Source organism: Vulpes vulpes, chromosome 10, assembly GCF_048418805.1.
Source record: "Vulpes vulpes isolate BD-2025 chromosome 10, VulVul3, whole genome shotgun sequence".
NCBI classification, from domain to species: Eukaryota; Metazoa; Chordata; class Mammalia; order Carnivora; family Canidae; genus Vulpes; species Vulpes vulpes.
Window position 1 is genome coordinate 31,216,243 of NC_132789.1, and position 17,970 is coordinate 31,234,212.

The window sequence follows — 17,970 nt, forward strand, 5'->3', positions numbered from 1 at the left end:
ACCGTCTCATCCAGCCTGCCACCACAGACAAGGCGGCAGGTGGGGGCTCGCCGGGCTGTCCCACCTGTGTGGAGCTGCAGAAGAGCACCTGTAAGCACCTGCTCCCCCTTTGTCTTCATTTGGTGCCCTGCTGGCCGAGGCCTGCTTTCTTTAGCCTCTCCTCTTGCATCTGGGGAGCCGTGCCAGATGCAAGCGGGACTGCCCTGGCGGGCTCCCAGCCCTCCGTGCCCCTCCTCATTGCGTCTAGTCAGCTTCACCCATGTCACATTATTAGCCCCAGCCGTCCCCACGTGTCACAGGTGGCCAGCAAATCCCAGGTTTCCCACATACTGGAACTCCCAGCCTCAGTTTGCCTGATGGCAAAATGGGGTGAGATCTACTGCACAGGAGGGAGAATTAACAGGAACAGAGAGGACAAGAGGAGTGGAATGTAGGGGGAACAGCACCCCTGAGGGGGATCCCAGGACAGGTCAAGGATCCCTGAGTTTGCAGGGCCTACCTAGGGACATCCATCTTGGAGGTGCGGAGATGCCGGTCAGTTGGGAGAAGGGAACAGTGATCCAGGAGGGCTGCCTGGAGGAGCCAGATTGCTGCTTCCTAGGTGCTGAGCCAGGGTGGCCAAAGCTGAGTGCCCTTTGTGCAGGGACTCACCTGCCTACCTCTGCCTGCCCGGCCCTCATCTACTCATGTCCGAGGAGGGGATGCCTGACAAGTTGGTGCTCTGGGCAGCCCTCGGGCTGAGCTTCAGGGACCAGACTGATTTGAGAGCAGCTCTCACCGAAGCAGAGCATGTGGCTCTCCCCTGCCCCATAACTCACCAGCTTGTCTTGTCCTGGCAGAGCTTTCTGGGGAAAAGGTCACCTTTTCAGTGGAGGCGGAGCTGGAGGTGGGAGGATGGCAGCAACAGTTGTGGGGAGTAAGAACCGGGGAGGCATGTCCACGAGTGACTCCACTTGCCAGGTCAGGAAACCACAGGCTGTGTGCTCCCTCCTTCCCCCAGGCCCCAGGACAGGGACACTCTGTCTGGGGGGCCCAGACTTCTGGGAGCAGGGAGTCCGGCCCCCAAAAGCATCTGGCCACAACTGAAATCAGGAGGAAGGCTCGGCTGCATGCCCGAGCAGGGTTGTGGATGAGGCAGCAGCCTGGGCCCGTGTCACAGATGAAGAAACTGAGGCCCAGGAAGTTCTCCCTAGGAGCAAGGAGTGGGGAAGGGCAAGAAGCCAGATGTGTGGTGGGTCCCTTTGTCTCCTCTGCCCAGGCCTGCCTCCTGAGGAAGCCCCTGAGATGCCTGAGCCCGGGCCCTCACGGTGCCGGGGGACGCAGCCGCTGGAGGCCCAGCCAGCCAACCACTCTTCTATGTTCCTTTGTGCTTGGGGGGTTTCAGTGACTAAAAATCAGATCCTGGTGCAGAAAAAGGACATCGGGTAAGAGCTAAGGAAATAGGAATAAAGTGTGGGCTTTGGCTGATAATCATATATGAACATGGGTCCATCAGTTGCAGATCCTAACGTGAGATGTGAACTGGGTGTGTGATATATGGGAACTCCCGTACGATCGTCTCGATTTTTCTATAAATATAAAGCTGTTCTAAAATAAAAAGTTTATAAAAAAAAATAAAAAGATAGGTCTGTTAGCGAAAATCTGGGATATACAGAATTGAGCGCTGGGATCACACTCCCTCCAGTGGTGACCCAGACTCTGGCTCAGGCGGTTTGCATGTGCCCAGTTTTCACCCTCTGGGGCCTAATCCCACAGCACCCTCCTCTGCTCCCCTCACTGACACCTGCCCCGCCTGGAACATGCTCTGGACTTCTCTTCCTGGCAGTGGAGGCCCCTGGGTACAATCCATCCATCCATCCATCCATCCATCCATCCATCCATCCATCGCACACTGGTGGACGTGGGGCTGAGTTCTGAGTTAGTCTTTTAGTCTGGCTCTTACTCTGCAGAGGGTATCTCTGTACCTAGGACCCTGCCAAGGCCCCTTTTCCGGTGGGCTGAGGTGAGCCCCTCTTCTGTGAGTGACCCCATGTGCAGATGGCAGAAGGAGGGGGTGGCCCCATCTGAGCTCCCAGGAGGTGGGGGCAGTGGGCTCAGACCCAGCAGGCTCTTCCCTGCGAGGCTGTGTGGTGTCTCGCAGCCTGTCCGGCCTCCTTCCATTTCTTCTATGGAGAGTAGCATGTGCAGGGGGACCCCCAGGCCTGAGGGTCAGACAGGCTGCCTTCAAAATTCCACACTAGAGCCTTACCCGTTCCTGGCTGAGTGACCTTGGCAGAACAGGCACCATTTAGCTCTCTTGAAGCATTAGGGGAGGAGGCTCATGGTGCCCAGCCAACTGTGCCTACCCAAGGAGGGGCCAGGAGGGGTTCTGCTCATTGGGCCCAGGAGCCCACATTAGCCCTGGTGATGTGTGAGCTCATATATTGGGGCGCCTGAGCAATCAGGGCTGGGCCTGGGGAAGGGCCCAGCTCTCTTAGTGATCTGCTCTGTTCCAGGCCTGAGGAAAGACCACGCTGGAGAGGCCCCTGAGTCAGGCCAAGCCTCCTCCCTTCCAGGCACATCCTGGGGCCCGGGTCAGGCCCACTGGAGGCTCATGGGGTATCTCAGTTTGTCTGGGCTCCTATAACAAGATACCACCAGCTGGGTGGTTTATAAACAGCATAAAGTTATTGATCCCAGTTCTGGAGGCTGGAGTCCCCAGTCAGGTGCTAGCACTGTCCGGTGAGGGCCCTCTTCTGGGTCATAGGCTTCTTGTGTCCTCAGAGGGCAGAAGGCACAAGAGCCCTCTCTGGAGTTTCTTTTATAAGGTCACTAATCCCAACCATGGGGGCTCCACCCTCTGCTTAAGCACCCCCAGGGGCCCCACCTCCTGGTACCATCGTCTTTGGGGTTAAGATTTCAATATATGTGGACGCCTGGGTGGCTCAGCAGTTTAGCACCTGCCTTTGACCCAAGGCATGATCCTGGAGTCCTGGGATTGAGTCCTACATCAGGCTCCCTTCATGGAGCCTGCTTCTCCCTCTGCCTATGTCTCTGCCTCTCTCTCTCTCTCTCTCTCAATGTGTCTCTCATGAATAAATAAATAAAATCTTTTTTAAAAAAGATCTCAACATATGAATCTGGGGGGTACACATCCAGGCTGCAGCAGAGCCTGATGGGCAGGGGGTCCAAGCAGCAGAGCCCAGCTGACTCAGCCTCAGGTCGAGAAGTGGGGCCACTGACACGTTCTTTCTCTTTATGAAGCCTGGAGGCCTCAGCTGGGGCACGCCTGCCCTGAGGCACACGTGTCCACTCAAACGCCGATGTTTGGACCTGAGACACTAGCAGGCAGTGCTTGGAGGTGCCTGTGGTCCTCTGTCTGCTAGGATTGGGCCCAGCGGTGTCATTGGACACCTTGAGCTTGAGTTTTGGACACTGGTCATGAGGGAACTCTGTACTGACAGTGGACATCTGACTATCCCCAGTTCCTTCTAGAACTGAGAACCTGCTCCCAGGAGGTTAAGGTAAACCATGGAGGGTCACCTGGCTGCTGTGCTGGGACAGCACCCAGCAAAGCTGCCTGGCTTCTGCTGTCTCCTGTTACAAACCCGCACAACCAGGTTTCTTGGTGTCCACACCCTTTGTCAAGGAAGGTGGGTGCAAAGCCCAGGCCTGGAGGCCCTAGCCCAGGGTGCAGCCAGCTCTCCTGCTTTTCTCTGGCTTCCTTCTCTCTATCTGTGAACTCCCAGGGAAGGGCCAGCTTGGTCCGGTCTGCCTGGGGATGGGGGCAAGGGGAGGGTCTGTGACTGGCCACCCTCGCCAGAGTTCCAGGATTGGAGCAAAGGGCCAGAGTCTCCCCAAATAAATGGGGCATCCTGTTCCTGGCCCCGCACATCTGTGGATATTTGTTAAAGGTTAGATGGCCACTTCCATCTGCAGGAGAGGAAACTGAGGCTTGAAGTGGTCCCAGACGTGCCTGAATGCTGCACCGAGTGGCACTGAATCCCGAATGGCCGCCTCTCTGTCTGCCACACCAGAGTGGGTGGAGGGAGTGGCTGCAACCAGCAAATTCTGCTGTAGATTTTTCTAGTTGCAGGAGTCAGAGGAGATGATTAAAGGTGGATTGAGGGGAGATAAAAAGTGTGAGTGATGCACAGGACGAGGAGAAAGTGAGAGAGCCTCAAAGACCCTGCTGTGCTCTCGATGGGGTGACTCAGAGACAGGCTTCACACAGGGAATGTGGAGGTGCGGAGGGGCGGCCTTGGTCCTGGATCAGGGGCCCCGTGGGGCTAGCCCCCCTGCTGGCCCCAGGCCTGTGCTGGGGGCAGGGAGGGAAGGCCAGTCTCTCCCCCTGTCTGTGTCCCACAGCCTCGGGGACTCTTCAGGAGTCCAGGCAGACAGATGGTAAATTGGGCTGGGGTGGGGGGTGGCAGGGCGCATCCAGATCCCACGCCGCCATCCCCTCCTTGCGCCAAGCACCAGGCCGAGCCGCAGAGAGACGGAGGGGAGCAAGGTCTCACCAGGGCTCAGCATGCTTCAGGGGCCCCATTACAGCCAACTTTGAACAAGGTGCCTATAAGAGCACAGCGGTTCTGGGGGGGCCGGTCCCCACGGTCCCCACGGCACTAGAGTGAGAGGTGGTGGGGCCTGGATGGTCAGGACCGCGCCTCTAGGCAGCGAGAGGGCAGCAGCCTGTGCACCAGCCCAGCTACCCCAGCCCACCCGCCCGGAGAGGAGGGGAGCCTTGAAGTGCCAGGCCTTTGAATCGCTGTCTCCATGGCAACGCGTGGGCACAAAGGGCTGGGCCAATAAGCAGGCAGCGGCTGCGCAAAGCAGGAGGAAGGGAATCTTTTATTTATGGGGAGGGAGCGTCGGGGAGCCGGGCTGCGCCCACACCCGTAGCCAGGCCCAGATCTTGAGGCTGTGCTTTCCGCCCCATAGCCAGGCCCCTGTCCCGACGCCCTCCTGGCACCGAGATGCCCGGCCTGGTAGGAGAGGATGGAACATGGGTGGAGGGCAGAGCCGGAGCAAGAGTCCAGCGTGCGCCCAACCTGAGAAATGAATGACCCCAGAGGGTCCCCCGGGGGGGCATGGGAGCCCCGTTCTCCACTGCACCCCGGTCTCCTTAGGGCACACGTGCCAGGGCGGGTGCAGGCAGTGAGGAGGTACAACACAATGAGGTGCTGCAGAAACAGAACTTGGGGTGGGGCCAGGGGCTGCCTTACTAGGTCCTGAAGAAGGGTGTCTCAGAAGGGGAGATCAGAAGGAACCAGACAAGAGCAAAAGAACCAGTAGTGCAAGGTCCTGCCTCAGGACAGCTGCGGGTAGATGAGGACCGGCAGGAAAGCCAGGGGCGAGAAGGGCAGATCCGCCCCCCGAGCCGTCCTTCCCCCACACCGGGCCGCAGGCTCCACGCCTCCGGCAGTAGAGGCCCTGGGCACCGGGTGCCTTGGGTCCTGACTACTTCGTGTGCACCTGCCACCCACTCCCAGTGTCGAGGTCCCAGCCCCACCTTCTCCACAGTTCTTCCGATCCCCCCAAGTGCAGGAAACTGCACATGGGGTGCCACGAGGGGGAATTCTGACCCCAGAGGCCCCGGGGCCGCAGTGCAGGAGCCACCACCATGGAGCAGAGATTTTCACTTAAAAAAATATCGGAGCCAGATTGAAGACAGAGAGAGAAAGCGAGTGAGCAAGAGGGAGAGGGAGAGGAAGAGCGATGAGTGTCCGTGGTTGCTCCCCCATACCCACCCACAATAGCCCCACCTCCTTTCCTTGTAGATGTCTAGACTGGGGCAGTATTTTGTGAAACTGGAGGAACCACACTGGAAATTCAGAACCAACCGTACAGGGAGCCAGCGCACGTTTTCTGGTTTGAGCCGAGCGAGGGAGGTAGCAGGGCGCCCACCCTCGTGGTCTTCAGAGTTGCCTGAGAAGCCAAATCCTGCGGCTTATGAGGGGCTTGTAGGAAAGGCTGCGTCCCTTCCAGCTGGGACCTGGCCTCAGGGCTCTTAGGAAGCTGCAAGGTCTTTGGGGAGCCCAGAGCGTGGCCCTGCGGGCCCCAGGGCTGGTTGGGGCACTCGGAGCTGGTTCCTTCTGTCACCTCTGCAGACAGCAGCTCCCACTCCCACCTCTGCCCTGAGCGAGGTGCCTCCCTTCCTGTGGGTCGGTTTGGTCTCTCATGCGCTGGACTTTTGGGATCTGAACAATGAGGCTGGGGAGGGAGAGCTCCAGGGGACCAGCCAGGATGGGGAGGGAGGGGACAAGCTAGCAGACAGGCCAGGGGACACGGGCTTGGCGAGCACACAGTAGGGGGAAGGTGGCCAAGGTGGGGTGGGCAGCCAGCCCAGAGCCCGTTCTCCCCACGGGCGCTGTGTCTGGAAGAGCCCCCCCCCCGGCCCCTCCGTTCCAAAGATGGGACCCTCCTGCCCCGGGAGCCTGGAGGACGTTCCCCAAACCACACTGGCAGCAACTATTGTCTCTGAGCTCTAGCCACAGCCCACCACTGCAGGGCTCCAGGCCAGACAAGCCCGACTCTGCTGGATGCTCAGAAAAAAAAAGAAAGGCTTGCGGCTACCAAGTGCTTGCCCCCAGTTCCCCTCCACCCTTCTCTGATCCCCACTGAGGGCCTCCCCTTGCCCAGCCTGCGATGTGCCTGGGACCCTGCCCATCCCCAGGTATGGTGGGAAGCGTCACTGCCACACCCTGGCTGGCTCTTTGTGGCCGGACTCCCCCTCGGACAGCCACAGGCCGCCACAAACCTCCTCTCCCTGGGTTGCTGCTCACGGCCGCCAGGGTGGCCGGTCCTGCCTTCTCCCCAGCCGCCTGAAGCCACCTGCCTGGAGACACTGTCAGCTGCTGGGAGACTGTGGCCACTGCCCTGCACCTCAATGGGAAGAGGCGCGAGGCTGCACCAGCTAGAGTCCTCGGCAGGGGCGAAGTGAGGGACCTGGCGAGGGCCACTTTTGGGGCCAGGGACGGGATAAGAGGCCCAAGGCTGGCACCAGGGGCAGAGGGGACAGCAGGGTGACCTTCCCCCTCTCGGGAGCAGAGCCAGGTAGGAGCCTCCGTTTGCATGCAGAGCCTGTAGCAGTGGCTCTCTGCAGTTTTTTGCAAGTGGGAAGTTGTTTCTGTTACTCATCAAACCCTTTCATTACAAAATGCCCTTGTCCTTGAAAATACTGCGCTTTGGAAGGAGCCAGGGAAGCCAGGTTCGGTCCGTTCCCCGTGGAGAACGCTTGAGCGGCCGCCCGGCCGAGCCCTCACTGTACAGGGCTCACGGAAGGCCCCACGTCACCAGCATCAGGGGCCTGGGCTGGGCCCGAGCTGCCCCTCAGGGCTCACTTGCCAATTCGGGCTGCTGCTTGGTCTGCAGACGTGTGCCGAGGGGCCCCACTTGGGTGCCCTGGGTGGGTAACCGCCCCACACCCTGGGAGGGGAGGCAGGCTTCGGAGTTCGTACCCATTCCTAGAGGGAGCGCACAGGTTTTGCCAGCTTCTCAAGCTCATCAGAGACCCAGCCAAGGCCATTGCTCTGGCCACCTGCCCGGCCACAGACCCGGCGTCACACACAGGGCACATCAGGCCTGGCCTGTCTTCCTGGTGCTCCCCATGTGGGATAGGGGGCTGCAGACACCTGGTGTGGGTGCAGGAGGGTGGACAAAGCATGCTGTCGGGCTGCGGGCCCCTGAGGATGAGGTGTGGACCCAGGTGGGGCAGTGGGCAGGGCCAGGGGGCATGGAGGAGCGGCCTTCCCTGGGGGATAGAGCAGGATTGGGGGGCGGTAGGGGTCCCTCCAGAGTCTGGGTTGAGGGCATTCTCCTCTTCTATGCAATGACTTCCAGATGGACACAGCCAGCCACTGAGTTGGTTGGTTGGCGCTGTTGGTTGGCACTGGGCCCTTGGGGGCCAAGGGGCACCTCTGGGGCTCGCTGTGGGCCAATGGGATTGTTTTTTGGGGTGGGCATCACCCGCCTGCCCCTCGCCTGCTTTCCCCGGAGGCGGAGGACCTCGCAAAGAGCTGCAGGGAGCCAATTATCCCCGAGGCAAGCAGGCTGCAGATAATTGGGAAGACAGGCTTTCAACGAGGAGGGCCCGCAGCATGGAGCACAGGGGTGCGTCCTCCCCAACCGGGACTCGGGGACTCAGTGGCTGGCTGTGCCTGCGGCTAATTGGGAGCCCTGGGGTACTGCTGTGGGCCTAGGGAGGTGGCATTTTCCTGGTGACTGAGGTGTGGCGGAGGAGATGCCTGGGGACCCTGGAACTGAAGTTGGTACCCCCACACTCCTTTCTACCTCCCAGAAGCCTCTGTTCTTTCTCAGAGAACCACAGCGGCCCTTGAACCAGAGCTCACCGTGGCCTAGAACAGCCTCTCATCTGTGGAGAGGATATTTGCATTTCATCCTGCAGACCGTGGGGCCACCAGCCACTCTCCTCCTAGGCTGCCTCACTCCTAACTGGGAAGCAGAAAGGGAAAAACCAAAACACGAGTTTCTTACTACAACAGGTGGAACCTTCATCCCCTGCCCCTGACGTGACTCCCCTAGATTGTCACAACATCCCCCTGCCCCCAAGAAGAGAGACCAGCATGGTGAACCCCAGCATGGGTAGGGCAACTACCTCTGACTGCAAACCCCCGGGGCTTTAGGCTGGGGGTGCAGGGCCTCGCTTCGCTCTACCTCCTAGGGGGCATGGCTCTCCCAGGGCAAATCCAGTCCCCTCGGACTTGAGACGGGTGTCAGAGGTAAGTAATGAGTGACCAGCGCTCAGCAAAGACCTGGTCGGAGTAGGGGGGAGAGGGGGCATGGAGCCTGTCGGGTCTTTGGGCCCAGTCCAGATGGAGGCAATAAGGGTAATGATATTGCTGTTGGAGCTCACGTGGCACGCTGCAGAGGGAAGAAGCTTTGGCCAGGGGTGGGGTGAGGTGGAGGTGGATGGGGGTGATACACCCACAGTGAGCCTTGGCTCCAAGGAACAGATAACTCACTGTAAACTGAGTGGGATGGTGAAAGGAACTTGTGGGCTTATGTAACTGGGAGGATTTGCAGCAGGGTAGGCTTCAGGTGATGCTTGATCAGGGCTCAGCTCTGCTCCTTGGGGTTCCCTCAGCAGTGTGGCTCTGCGGGCCCAACTTGCCATCTCAGTAGCTCACGGTCTGTTCATCTCAGCTAGCCATCCAGTAGCCACCTGGGCCCCACTGCCATCACCAACCTGGACCGTCACCATATCCCAGGCAGGACACAGTGACTGGGCTAGCCTGGGACCAGCCTAGGCTGATTCGGACCAGCCGCTGTGGCAGGGACAAGCCTGTTCTGATGAGCTGAGCCAGCCAGGCCCTCGTCCTCACAGCAGGAAATGGTCAGTCCCAGTCATGTCCCAACTGCTGTAGGCAGGGTAGGAGAGGTGCTGATGTGGCTGGGATGGGGCAGCCGAGGTTCAGTCTAAGCGCAGGAGGTTACCCTGGATGGTTTCTCAGGCATCGGTGGGGCAGGAGGGCAGTTAGAAGCTTCTGTCCAGAACAGAGGCCAAGCAAGGACAGAGGGGGAGGGGGTAGGAGAGGGGGCGATTGGAGGAGAATAGGGGCAGTATCTCTAGGGCCAGGAGTGCTGTGTAGTGTCTGGAGAGGACAGGGCCAGGGCATGTGCGAGAAGAGTCAGGTGTGGGGCCGACTGGGCCCAGGGCTGGGCCCTTCGAGCGGCCAGACTAGGGATAGGACCATGGAGGCTGTCTTGCTCCGTGAAGTTGTTCCCCTGCCTGTGGAGCAGGCCTCTGGGGTCAGAATTCCCCCTCGTGGCACCCCATGCACAGTTTCCTGCACTTGGGGGGCTCGGAAGAACTGTGGAGAAGGTGGGGCTGGGACCTCGACACTGGGAGTGGGTGGCAGATGCCCCCGGCCCACCTGCCAAGCAGAGGTCTCTGTGCTGCCAGAAGTTACCGTCTCCAGGAGGTGTGGTGCGGTGGCGACATCGGTGTGCTGTAGGGGCCCTGGGGTGTGTTCATCATGAGCACAACCTGGAACACTCTAGAGCCCCACCCCAGCCTCTGGGGGCTCAGGAGTGCAGGAAGGAGACCCTGAGTGAGGCTCCAGGTTTGGCCAGGACAGTGTCAAGGAGGGTGTTGTGTGTGTGTGTGCGTGTGTGTGTGATGGGGAGGGATGCCAGGGGCCCTGTGTTGGGGCCCGCAAAAGGGCCTAAAGGGCAGGTACTCCTCAGGCTAGCAGCTCTTGCGGGGTGGGGAGAGGGAAGGGTGAGCCTTGACATTCCCCTGCAGCCATGGGTCAGGGTCTCAGGGTTCTGGAGGAGGGACAAGGTCCCAGGGGGGCGGGGGCAGGGGCGGGGGCGGGGCTCCATCAGGGAGGCTCGGTAGCCCTCTGCTGCCCTCTGCTGGCCAGCTCTGTCGCCGTGGGCCCTCATCCTGGGATCCCAGACCAGGGCCGGGCGGTGCGGGTGCCCACCCGTGAGGTCTGAGGGGCTGGGAGCCCGTGCTAAGCTCTGCACCCAGCCCTCCCCAACCCCCCCAAAACCTCCTGCTGGATTCTCTCTGGCGGACAGCAGGGGTCAGCCTGACACGTGGCCTCCGAAGAGGGACAGTGGCAGCAGGGCCTCTTTGGGGCCACAGCCCAGGTGGTGGGGCCGATGACAGGAAACATCACCTCGTGTGCCCTGCACTACTGCTCCCCATTCTTGGCCCTCGAGCTGGGGGGTCTAAGGGAGGCTAAGGTCAGGGCCTTCTACCTTCTGCCCCCAGTTTGCACCCTGGACTGGGGCCCAGCCCCTCCAGCTCCCTCTGACCGCAGGGGTCACCAGCCAGACCCACTGTGCGAAGCGCAGGATATCGAGGGGGGGTGTGTACCTGTATGATGGCCCTCCCTCTACGTGCCCGGAGCTCTACGTATGACACAAGGAGTCCTGTCAATCTTAATGGTGGCTGGTTCATGGTTTTAAAAGGCCTGCAGGCTGTTCCAGATGTGCAGTGGCTTCGATGCTGTCACCCATGCCCAGATCTAGTGCACACTCAGTAGGTGGAAGCTGCTGTCCCAAGGTAGCCGCCTCTGTTGTCCATCTGTGTCTGTGGGGCCTGGTGGCTCTTAGCGGCCGGGGCGGAGCTGAGGCTGGGTGCACGGTGCTGGGCTCATGATGGGCTCCGGGTGAAAGCTCTGTGACTCAGAACCCATTTGTTGAGAAGCTCTTGGTGCCTCAGGACGCCCCCCCCCCAAAACCTCCCTTGGTGCCCCCAAGGCTCCTGCTCTTCTAGGACATCACCCTGTGCTTTGAGAGGTGGTATGCCACAGGTCCCCCATTGCCACTGCTCCCGATCCCATCCACCCTTGTTGGGTGCGGACCACTTCCCTAGGAGGCTGTGGAAGAGGGCACTGCCGAAAGGGTCTCTCAGGTCTCCTGGGGCCTCTGCACCCACCAAGCTACCATGAGCTGGCACAGGGTCGTCTGGTCTCTTGAGAATTCACCCTGAGGCAGCCCTCCCATATGGCTCGTCCTGGACAGCAGACAGGCCCCCATGAGGACAAGGATGCTGTGAAAGCTCCAGGAGCACAGGAGCTGGGACCCAGGAGGGGCAGGAAGTCCCAGAAAAGAAGGTGTGCGTGCACACACAAACTCATGCATGGTATGGGGCGAGCATGCTGAGTGGGCACATGCGGGTGTGCGTGGATCTATCCGTGTGTGCACACATGCATGTCACACCTGCAAAGAAAAGAGCCTGGCGAGAGCTATACCTGAATTTCAGCTCTGGCTTCCCAGCCTGGGTCCTGGGATCTCAGATGATGCTGTGGTGTCCACCGCCTTTCCGGGTATTTATCAAGATGTCTACAAAGAGCTACCTGCCGGCTCTATAATCAGAAAGGAAATGAGCTTTTCCAAAACATCAGGCGGTGTTCAAAGCAAGCCAAGGCCTCTGAGAGTCTGAGAGTGAGGCCTGGGTGACCCAGAGCCAGGTTCCTAGAAACTGGGATGGAGATTCAGGCAGAAGCGGGGTGGCACAGAGGGTGGGGGGACCCTGCAGGGCTCTGACTTCCAACCCCGAGTTCGTGTGTTTCATTTCTCTACCAGCTACCCCAGCACCTCTGGGCTGCCAGTCCCTGCCAGGGCTCCTCCTGGCTGACCTCCTATGGCCCGGAGGTGGGACTTCCCACCATGCCTCACAGCCCCACTCTGCCAGAGGCATCCGCCCCCAGCCCCTGGGGCTTCCTTGGGGTGGGACCGTCACCCCCCAGGCTCAGCCTCTCAAGAGGACACAGGACCCCCGTGTCCGTGGTTTCCTACTTCCCCTCGGCCTCACCAGCTGGCAGCCTCTGGGCTGGCAGGGGACACAATCCCCTCCCCCACCCTTGCTGCCTCCCCCCCACCCCCCCATGTGTGTTTAAACATTAATCAGAGGAGGGGGACGCCCATCTGCACTGCTTTCTGTGATAACAGAATCTAACACAGACGGCCAGCGGCCTTGGTGCTGGTTGCAGCCCCTTTAGGAGAATGGCAGGATGCACAGGTGGACGTCAGCCGTGTGCTCTGCCGAGGCCAAGGAGGCCAAGGTCAGCATCATCCCCCCACACCTGGAGGCACAGTGTGTACCAACATCAAAGCGTGGCCGGAGTGAAAATCAATGTTGGGCTGAGACTCCCAAGCCTTCAGAGGCCTGGTGCAGGGGCGGGAGCCGGGAGGGAGGTGGGGAGGCGGAGGGGCAGGGGGAGGGGGCTGTAGACCACGCCGGCTCCACGTGCCCTGAGAAGCTTTCCACTTACCCTGGCACCTGCAGAAGGGCAGCTAGGGAACAGCCTGGTGGGGGGCCAGGCTCCTGGGCCACATGGAGCAGAAGTGCTGACCGTGCACTGGGGCGTTTCCCAGACAGGAGCCAGAGGCCTTGAACAGCGCCCACGGACACCCTGGACGGTGCCAGCCCATCAATCTTTGGTAAGTTCCGGAGAGCCTGGGTTGAAGGGCACCGGCTAGGGGTCGGCCTGGTGGCTCACATCTCCAACCTGTCCAAATGATCACACATTAAAAACCAAGCTGCAGGGTTATTTTATGGTGTTATTACTTTTGTAAAACATGTCATTTTTTAAAAAAAGCAATCAGGGCAGCCCCGGTGGCACAGGGGTTTAGCGCCGCCTGCAGACTGGGGCGTGATCCTGGAGACCCGGGATCGGGTCCCATGTCGGGCTCCCTGCATGGAGCCTGCTTCTCCCTCTGCCTATGTCTCTGCCTCTCTCTCTCTCTCTATGAACAGATAAATAAAATCTTAAAAAAAAAAAAAGCAATCAATACAAACATTATCATAGAAAACAGGGGTCATCCCTAGCCTTGCCTGCCCTTGTTCGTGGGTTCTTGCCCTCCTTCCCCCTGCCCTTGTGGGCACACGGCTTCACCTACAAGGGGGTTCCCTTCCTTGTGTATCAGTGATTCACACCCACGTGGCTAAGCCACTTAAACAGAGGCTCACGTTATCATCATGAGGATGCCCACGGTACTCCCAGCCCATCAGCCCCAGTGGTGACATTTAAGGATGTCCTGAACCATCTTTATCAGGGGGTACAGGGAGAGATCACAGTCCAAGACCCCCACTGCCCCCTGGAACCAGTGGGCCAGACCGGCTCTGCCCCTGCCTCTGAGTGACCCTCAGACCCTCAGAAGATCTGGGCTGAAATGCCTCCCATGCAGCCCAAGGCGGCATGAGGCCCCTGGGAGGCACTCAGCAATGCTGGGTGCAGCTCCTTTCCATCCCTGCTCTAGCCGGGGGGCCCACATCAGTGACTCTGGTGAAAGTTCTGATGTGTCTACTGGGGAGAGGCAGAATAGAGAGCCCCCAACCTCTCCCTATGCCCGAAGCACCATGAGCGGCTACGGTTTGGGAGCCGGGACCAGTGATGACTGCTGGGGGTGGGTTCATCCCTGCCTGGCTGGAGGGAATTGAAGGCATGGGGTCCCACGGCAAAGGGTCAGAAATCAGAAGCAGAGACTGTGAGCCACCCCCAGGGCACTCTGCTGGCTAGAGGGGCAGCTCAAGTTGAGTTTGGCTGATGGGGGAGGGGCACCAGCTTCTCCATCTCTGAGTTTCACTGTGACCCCCTGAGGCCCCAGCTCTTCTTCACCAAGCCTGAGTCCTCCTTGTCATAATTCAGCTGTCACTTCCTCTGGGAAGCCCTCCAGTCCCTGCATGGGTACCCAAGAAACACAGCCAGGCCTGAAGCCCTTGCTGCCAGCCAGTTTGGCACACACAGCCAGACTGAGCCCTGGGGACACTGGACAAGCATATCCCCTGTACACCAGGGCCACCTGCCTTGGGAGTACAGACTGCCAAGGACAGGGGGCAGGAGGGTCTACTTATGCAAGGCAGCTGGCTCGGCGAGGGCCGTTTCCACTAGTGTCCAAAGCTATGAAAGGCTGGTCACAAGTGTCTAGGACTTGAACCAGAAGCCACTGCTTTGTCTTTTCTATGGCTGTTATTTAAGCACTTAAAATGTATATATATAATATATGTATTTTATCACAAAAGTCACATTTGCTTGTTGGGATAAAAAAGCTCAAAGTAGACAGAGTTGGGCAGCCCTGGTGGTGCAGTGGTTTAGCGCTGCTTGCAGCCCGGGGTGCAACCCTGGAGTCCCAGGATCGAGTCCCATGTTGGGCTCCCTACATGGAGCCTGCTTCTCTCTCTGCCTGTTTCTTTCTGTGTGTGTCTTTCATGAATAAATAAATAAATAAATAAATAAATAAATAAAATCTAAAAAATATTTTTTTTAAATTTTTATTTATTTATGATAGTCACACAGAGAGAGAAAGAGAGGCAGAGACACAGGCAAAGGGAGAAGCAGGCTCCATGCACCGGGAGCCTGACGTGGGATTCGATCCCGGGTCTCTAGGATCGCGCCCTGGGCCAAAGGCAGGCGCCAAACCGCTGTGCCACCCAGGGATCCCTAAAAAATATTTTATTTTTTTTAAAATTTTTTTAACTTTTATTTAATTATGATAGTCACAGAGAGAGAGAGAGAGAGAGAGAGGCAGAGACACAGGCAGAGGGAGAAGCAGGCTCCATGCACCGGGAGCCCAATGTGGGATTCGATCCCGGGTCTCCAGGATCGCGCCCTGGGCCAAAGGTAGGCGCCAAACTGCTGCACCACCCAGGGATCACCCTAAAAAATATTTTAAAAAATAGAGTCGTGTAAAGTCACAAGTGGCTGTTTCTGCCCTCCCACACTTTACCCAGGAGACCCTATGGGGCCTGCGGCACGTGCTGAGGCCATCAGAGCAGCTTGTCACAGGCCTCTTCCTGTGTCCTTCCCCATAGCTCTGGGGAGAGGCCTGAATCCTCTGGTGAGTCCCCTGGACTCTGCTCTCCGGGGATGTCCCCACTCGAGCTGGGGTCACCATCACCAGGCTGGAGCAGAGAGGGTGTGGCTGGCCCAGCATCACCAAACATCCTGGTTCCTGGTCAACCCTGCAGTCCCCAGGTGCATGTCTGTGACATCCTGCCCAGATCTGACGTTTCTCTCTCTGTGTGGGGCCCCTCAGAAAGGGCTGTGGGGAGGCCAAAGTCAAGCTTCTCGGGATGGCTTTGTCTCCAAGACTTGGCCCAGCACCTGTCAGCCCTGCAAAGGTCTATGTCCTTGGTGGCCTACCAGCACCCCTCAGGCCACCAGCCACCATACAGAAAAGCTGTGGCGGCACTGCCACATCTGTATCCTCAGGACTATCCTTCCATGCGGGGCCCCCAGTCTGTGGCCTGCTCATCTTCAAGCCCTGCCTTGACCTCTCCAAGACAGCAGCCAGCCTTCTCCTGAGCTCTGCCCAGCTTCTGGGGGACTCAGTCTCCTGAGGCCTCCCTGTACCTCTCGGGCACCCCACACAGCTGGCAAAAGCACAGCTCTGCTTCATCAGGGGCTTGGTGGGTGCCAGGCCTGTGCTAAACCCCTCTGGGGCCGGTTGAACCTTGGCAATGACCCCATGGGATGGGTATTGTTACCCTTCTCGCTTCTCCATAGAAGTCCCAGACTCTCTCTGGTCCTACACGGCTGTCTGCGGCCTGGCTCTGCCTTCCACGTGCTCCTGGTACAGGGCCGTGCCCAATACATGATGGGAAGGGGGGTGGCCACTGGTGTAATTGCGTTATCCCAGTCTTCACTGGCACCCCCCCCTCTCGATCCTGTTAAAGGCATCTTGAGCCCCGAGCGTCCCATCCTCTTCACCGTATGGAAGTCCAATTCACTCACCACGAAGACGCACACGTTTATCCAGTTTAACCCTGTCGTCTTTCCTTCCTTTCTTTTGCCAGGGGCTGAAGGTCCCTCCAACCTGGCTGCCTTCCTAGGCCTGTGCCTGTGCTGGACTCCTGCGTTTCTGCTTCCCCAAGCCACCCCTGGCCAGGGATCTGGTGGGAGGAGGCGGGCTCTGTGGGCCTAGCGCACACCTGACAGCTGGAAAAGGTGGAAGAAGGCTCTGGGGACAGCCACCGCAGCTTCCAGTCCAGCTGTGGGCCCTAGGACAGGTGGCCTCTGCTCTGTGAACCTCGGTTTGCCCCTCATAAAACGGGGCAGTCATTGTAGCTCCTGTAGGGGAAGGTGGTGATTGCCACACTAGTCAGCATAGGGAGTGCACCCTGATTTTAGGAGGAACCTGGTGGGGGGAGGGGTCTGAGCGCCTTTTCTCACACATGAGTGGAACGTGACCATACAGAGTGGCTGGTGTGGCACAGTGTGACTGTACCCACGTAAACATGGTACAAAGGATCTAGTGGACAATCTTAACTTCAGGAAACACAATCATGTTTTACCAGCTCTGGAAACAATGAATAACATCCCTTAGCTAAATAGAGCTCGAGCGGAATCTGTGAATGCTGGCGTGGCGTGGCTAAGGGGATGATGTGCCCATGCGGGAATTTACATGACAGGGGAGCAAATACTGGCTGGTGTTTGGTGCAGGCCGATAACGGAAAACAAGCCTCAAATTAAACAAATGTGAATGGATTCCTCTGCAAGCAGCCAGAACAAATATATCAGTAAAAATGGGTACAGAGCAAGTGGCAAAAATGCAATAAATCAGAATGAATCCTCGTGTGGGGGGTGGGGGGCAGGAGTGGTGGCGGCTATGATTCAGGTAGACAGATATTTCGGGAAATATGGGTAAGAGACGCACAGCAAAATAATAACTTTGACCGAGTTCCAATGTCAAGTTCGTGGCTGGAGTGAAAACAAATATTTCACCGAGTGTCCGTATGAGACAGGACACAGGAGGGACTCGGAGGGAGGGCCGTCTGGGAAGAGCCGGGGCATGTGACCACAGCGAGAGGGGTCTCTCGGGGCCCTGAGATGGCAGGGCAGGCTGCCTGCTGAGGCCTGTCCCCTGGCTGCTTCTCTTGGGAACGCCTGGCCCTGCTGACCGGCCCGACCTTGTGGGGCCGGGGTGACCAGCAGGTGACTGCCGCATGACCGAACCCATTGAGGCGTGGCCCCCTTGGGTCGACCTCAGTCTTCTGAGCTGGAGGACAGGGGCCCAGCCCTCTGCCCCCTGCGCTCACCTCCTGGGGACCCCCGCCCCTCCACAAACTCCTACCATGATCTCTGGCCCCGGGCCCGTCCTTCTTTCAAAATGTGCCAGCAGCCATTCCCAGCAGAACCGGCTTCGTAGCATTGACCGAGCACCGGTGAAAAAGTCACTTGTTTTATTTATGTTCCTATTCAGCAGACATCTTGCAGGCCGGCCTGGTCTCTGCGGGGACACTCCCAGGTAGATCATGGTCACTGGGGACCTGGTGGCCTGTGACGCTGCCTCAGTCTGGAGGTGAGCGGACCATCTCAGCGAACACTGTGTGGCCCTGTTGCTCTGCCCCCCACCCCCCAGGTCATACGCTGCCCTGACTGTGAACCCTTTGCTTTGATAACATGACAGCTTATTGGGATACAATTCGCACACTATACGACTCACCCATTTCGAGGGCACAACTGAATGGTTTATTAATATAATTTGCAAGGTTGAGCAAACATCCCCACT

At 58.7% G+C, this 17,970-nt stretch overlaps 1 protein-coding gene across 2 annotated transcripts in view; it reads left to right on the top strand.

Annotated features, from left to right (window-relative positions):
* The first annotated feature begins 12,416 nt into the window (after positions 1–12,416).
* PRODH (proline dehydrogenase 1) overlaps positions 12,417–17,970 on the top strand; it is a 30,753-nt gene continuing 25,199 nt past the window's right edge. Inside the window, exons 1-2 of one of the 2 annotated variants that reach the window (XM_072723521.1) lie at positions 12,417–12,521; positions 12,835–12,900. The gene's annotated coding sequence lies outside the window, so the exon portion shown is untranslated. Of the gene's footprint in view, positions 12,522–12,743; positions 12,901–17,970 lie in introns of those variants that run through there. The other variant, XM_072723520.1, reaches the window with a different exon arrangement.